The sequence below is a fragment of the Melanerpes formicivorus genome, unplaced genomic scaffold (genome assembly GCF_026170545.1).
Source record: "Melanerpes formicivorus ecotype bairdi unplaced genomic scaffold, bMelFor1.0.p_v2 SCAF_85, whole genome shotgun sequence".
NCBI classification, from domain to species: Eukaryota; Metazoa; Chordata; class Aves; order Piciformes; family Picidae; genus Melanerpes; species Melanerpes formicivorus.
Window position 1 is genome coordinate 1 of NW_027142437.1, and position 5,662 is coordinate 5,662.

At 51.6% G+C, this 5,662-nt stretch overlaps 1 long non-coding RNA gene across 1 annotated transcript; it reads left to right on the forward strand.

The window, feature by feature from the left end:
• Positions 1-3,435: 3,435 nt before the first annotated feature.
• LOC137454828 (uncharacterized) lies at positions 3,436-5,309 on the forward strand. The gene is made up of 2 exons (XR_010990688.1): positions 3,436-3,813; positions 4,964-5,309. It is a non-coding gene; the product is annotated as an uncharacterized lncRNA (long non-coding RNA).
• The last annotated feature ends 353 nt before the right edge of the window (positions 5,310-5,662 follow it).

Here is a 5,662-nt window from a genome sequence, read left to right on the forward strand (position 1 = left end):
TCTGTGGGTGTTTCACAAGCAGCGATTCATAGTATCATAGTATCATAGTATCCAGTCAGGGGTTGGAAGGGACCACAAGGATCAGCTAGTTCCAACCCCCCGCCATGGGCAGGGGACACCCCACACTACATCAGCCTGGCCAGAGCCTCATCCAGACTGGGCTTAAAACACCTCCAGGGGATGGGGCCTCAACCACCTCCTGGACAACCCATTCCAGGGCTTCACCACTCTCATGGGGGAAGAGCCTCCTCTCCTCTCCCTCTCCTCTCCACTCTCCTCTCCTCCCTCTCCTCTCCCTCTCCTCTCCCTCCCCTCCCTCCCCTCCCCCCCTCCCCTCGCCCCTCCCCCTCCCCTCCCCCTCCCCCTCCCCTCCCCCTCCCCTCCCCTCCCCCTCCACCTCCCCTTCCCCACCCTCCCCTCCCCTCCCCTCCCCTCCCCCTCCCCGTCCCCTCTCCTCCCCCTCCTCTCCCCTCCCCTCCCCTCCCCTCCCCTCTCCCTCTCCTCTCCTCTCCTCTCCTCTCCTCTCCTCTCCTCTCTCCTCTCCTCTCCTCTCCTCTCCTCTCCCTCTCCTCTCCTTGAGTCTCCTTGAGTCTCCTTGAGTCTCCTTGAGTCTCCTTGAGTCTCCCTTGAGTCTCCTTGAGTCTCCCTTGAGTCTCCTCTCCTTGAGTCTCCTCTCCTTGAGTCTCCTCTCCTTGAGTCTCCTCTCCTCTCCCCTCCCCCTCCCCTCCCCTCTCCTCTCCTCCCCTCCCCTCCTCGAGTCTCCTCTCCTTCTCCCTCTCCCTCTCCCTCTCCCTCTCCCTCTCTCCCTCTCCCTCTCCCTCTCCCTCTCCCCTCTCCCTCTCCCTCTCCCTCTCCCTCTCCCTCTCCCCTCTCCCTCTCCCTCTCGCCTCTCCCTCTCTCCTCCTCTCCTCTCCCCCTCCTCACCCTCTCCTCTCCCTCTCCTCTCTCCCTCCTCCTCTCCCTCAGTCCATTTTTATCTTACACTGCTTTTTCTCTAGTGCATTGAACTTTGTGGCCATTGGTTTATGTACTTCAGCTCTGTGCAGGAAAAGAAATGACCATTAATTGCTTTTTTAATGGTAACAAGCTAATGAACTACCCAGATTCCCACCCCCCCACAAAGTGCTTGTTATTGTTTTTTTTCTTTCCTTAATTGCTGAGATGTCTTTACAATATAAATATACATCTGCTTGGCAATCACAAATCCTTTTAGCAGCAAACTAATATTTCTCCCCATTTGAGGGGAACATTAATGGTGCAAATTAATCAAACTGGTGATGAGCAAAATGAATCAGTCTAAGCTGTGGCTAACTTATAGAAGTCTTTCAAAGTAATCTCAGAAAGGAGCAAACTCTTTTGTTAGAAGCTGAAGGTTTACAACATAGAGCTGCAGAGTTTGAGGAGCAGCAGCAGGAGCAGGGAGATCATTCAGCCCGTGGACACTGCACTGGTTAGGCCACCACCTTGAGTCCTGTGTCCAGTTCTGGGGCCCCTCAGTTTAGGAAGGAGGTTGACTTGCTGGAAACGAGTCCAGAGAAGGGCCAACGAAGTTGGTGAGGGGTTTGGAACACAGCCCTGTGAGGAGAGGCTGAGGGAGCTGGGGCTGCTTAGCCTGGAGAGGAGGAGACTCAGGGGTGACCTTATTGCTGTCTACAACTACCTGAAGTGAGGTTGTAGCCAGGTGGGGCTTGGTCTCTTCTCCCAGGCAGCCCAGCACCAGAACAAGAGGACACAGTCTCAAGCTGTGCCAGGGGAGGTTTAGGCTGGAGGTTAGGAAGAAATTCTTACAGAAAGGAGTGATTGCCCATTGGAATGGGCTGCCTGGGGAGGTGGTGGAGTCACCATCACTGGAGGTGTTTGGGTGGAGACTGGATGGGGTGCTTGGTTGCATGTTTAGTTGATTAGATGGTGTTGGATGATAGGTTGGACTTGATGAGCTCAAACGCCTCTTCCAACCTATTCTTTTCTATTCTATTCTATTCTATTCTATTCTATTCTATTCTATTCTATTCTATTCTATTCTATTCTACTCTATTCTACTCTACTCTACTCTACTCTACTCTACTCTACTCTACTCTACTCTAATGCACTTGAGTTCCAATTGTTGATTTCCCTGCCTGCCTAATGCTTCTGAGTCAGAGTCTTAGCAATGTAAGGACTCAAAGAAGCTTGGCTGTGATATTCATGTATCTAACAAATAACACACACTTCTTAGCTGAGGTAATTTTCCTGTGTGCTTAAACATGGCCCAGGAAAGGAAACTCTACTGCTTTGTTCCTACAGTATTTGTTTCTTGGCAGCACATGCTTGGATGTATAGCAGCAGATGTGCTAAATATAACCTGCCTCTGCCTGAATACGGCACACATGCAGAGTTAGGAACTGGCTGGAGGCTGAGCCCAGAGAGTGGTGGTGAATGGTGTCACATGCCAGCTGGAGGCCAGTCACCAGTGGTGTCCCCCCAGGGATCAGTGCTGGGCCCTGTGCTCTTTAACATCTTCATTGATGATCTGGATGAGGGGGTCGAGTCAGTCATCAGCAAGTTTGCAGATGACACCAAGTTAGGAGCAGATGTTACTCAGTTAGAGGGTAGAAAGTCTCTGCAGAGGGACCTCGACCGACTGGACAGATGGTGCAGAGTCCAATGGGATGGCATTCAACAAGTCCAAGTGCTCAGGAGCTGCACTTTGGCCACAACAACCCCATGCAGGAGCTACAGGCTGGGGTCAGAGTGGCTGAGAGCTGCCAAACAGAGAGGGACCTGGGGGTGCTGATCGACAGCCACCTGAATATGAGCCAGCAGTGTGCCCAGGTGGCCAAGAAGGCCAATGGCATCCTGGCCTGCATTAGGAATAGTGTGGCCAGCAGGAGCAGGGAAGTCATTGTTGCCCCTGGACTCTGCATTGGTTAGGCCACATACCTTGAGTCCTGTGTCCAGTTCTGGGCCCCTCAGTTTAAGAAGGACATTGAGACACTTGAAGGTGTCCAGAGAAGGGCAACAAGGCTGGGGAGAGGCCTTGAGCACAGCCCTGTGAGGAGAGGCTGAGGGAGCTGGGGTTGTTTAGCCCTGGAGAAGAGGAGGCTCAGGGGTGACCTCATTGCCCTCTACAAACTACCTGAAAGAGTGGTTGTAGCCAGGAAGGGGTTGGTCTCTTCTCCCAGGCAAGCAGCACCAGAACAAGAGGACACAGTCTCAAGCTGTGCCAGGGGAGGTTTAGACTCGAGGTGAGGAGAAAGATCTTCACTGAGAGAGTCATTCCTCATTGGGATGTGCTGCCCAGGGAGGTGGTGGAGTCCCCATCCCTGGAGGTGTTCAAGAGGAGATTGGACGTGGCACTTGGTGCCATGGTCTAGTCATGAGGTCTGTGTTGATAGGTTGGACTTGATGATCCTCGAGGTCCTTTCCAACCTAAGTTATACTGTGATACTGTGACAAATGAAAATGCCATCAGCACAAGCTGTTATTTCCATAGGGACCTTTGGGCAAAAGGCAGCACTGTTCTAGTCTGGACTGCTTAGGTTTGAATTTCCAGGACTGCCAGTCTGGCAAAGTTCATGTCACCTGAGTTTGTGATGCAGGGGCTCCTGGCAGCAATGGCCTCACTAACACTGATTCTGGTTTGTTTGTTTTTTTTCTCTCAATAGGAAGAATGCTTTTTGAATTTGGAAGCTCCCATCTCAAGAGTGTGTGGCTATGACACTCCTTTCCCTCACATCTTTGAGCCTTTCTACATCCCAGACAAGTGGAAATGCTATGATGCTCTTCGAAAAATGATTAACTACTGAGCAGGGAGGAATGATTAGCTGCTGAGAGGTGAGCAAGGAATGGCTGCTACTGACCAGTTTTGCCCTGCAAGGCTTCCAGCAAAGAGACTGCAAGGCTTGGGGCTAAGGTACTCATAGTATCAGAGAATTGCAGGGTGGGAAGGGACCTCAAGGCTCAGCCAGTTCCAACCCCCCTGCCATGGGGCAGGGACACCTCACACTACAGCAGGTTGCTCACAGCCACATCCAGCCTGGCTGCAAACACCTCCAGGCAGGAGGCTTCCCACCCACCTCCCTGGGCAACCTGTGCCAGGCTCTCACCACCCTCATGGAGAAGAACTTCTTCCTAATATCCAATCTGAATCTACCCATTTCTAGATTTGCTCCATCCCCCCCATTCCTATCACTCCCTGACTCCCTCAAAAATCCCTCCCCAGCTTTCTTGTAGCCCCCTTCAGACACTGGAAGGCCACAATTAGGTCTCCACCCCTTCAGACACTGGAAGGCCACAATTAGGTCTCCTTGGAGCCTTCTCTTCTCCAGACTGAACAGCCCCAACTCCTTCAGTCTGTCCTCATAGGAGAGATGCTCCAGCCCTCTGCTCATCCTCATGGCCCTTCTCTTCCAGCCTAAACCTCCCCTGGCACAGCTTGAGACTGTGTCCTCTTGTTCTGGTGCTGGGTGCCTGGCAGAAGAGACCAACCCCCACCTGGGTACAACCTCCCTTCAGGCAGTTGCAGAGAGCAAGAAGGTCTCCCCTGAGCCTTCTCTTCCCCAGGCTAAGCAACCCCAGCTCCCTCAGCCTCTCCTCACAGGGCTGTGCTCCAAAGCAGAAGCTTTGGGTTGAGGCTTCCACCACCTCCCTGGGCAACCTGTGCCAGTCTCTCACCACCCTCATGGGGAAGAACTCCTTCCTAACATCCAACCTGAACCTCCCCATTTCCAGTTGTGCTAGGTAGCAGTTGCATCCCTTCTCATTTCTTCCTGTCTCCTGTGGCAGCCTTCAAATGGATCATCTAGCTTTTAATCCATAAGTAAGTGTTTTGTCAAGGTTCACTCAGCTGTGGGTTAAGGCACCACTCTGACTTACAGAAGCCAGATTGCCATGGAGGGAGCTGTGTGTTTGAGCTGTGGATATTACTCTTAAGCCCTGGAGGTTTGTAATTGATGATGTTATTTTTTTTCATCTCCTCCTGCAGAGATAAGAAGAGCAACAGGGAAACACAGAAGCTGCCTTCAAACCTCTTGACACTTGCCTCAGCTCTTGTGGGTATGGAATTCACATAGCAGCCTGTTTGCTCTGAACTCAGCTCTCCCTTAGCATTCCTCTTGGCTATCCTTCAGAAAGATTGAATCTCAATTATGAGCTCAGTGATGGGCAGATGATTGCTGTACTAAGTAGTTGCAGATGGATTTCAAGATGCTCCAGATGTCAGAGGAACATAGTTAACACGTTGCTGTGCTTCACTAGGTTGCAGCTCTGAACTTCACTCTGTAAATAGCAGCAGCAGCAGCAGGATTTTACTCAATAAAACATCTTCTGCACATCCTGCCTCCTGGCCTGGTTACTGTTCTTGGTTACTGAAGAAGTTGGATGTGGCACTGGGTGCCATGGTTTAGTCAGTCATGAGGCCTTGGGTGACGGGTTGGACTTGATGATCTCTGAGGTCTTCTCCACCCTTATTGATTCTGTGATTCTAAGTTACTTCATTGTGACTCTAAGTGGCAACAGAGTAAACTTTAACCAACCAGACCACCTTGAGTATCTGGCCTGATGGAGACCTCCTTTAATGCATTAGGATCATAAAATTGTCAGGGCTGGAAGGGACCTCAAGGCTCAGCCAGTTCCAACCCCCCTGCCATGGGCAGGAACACCTCACACTACAGCAGGTTGCTCA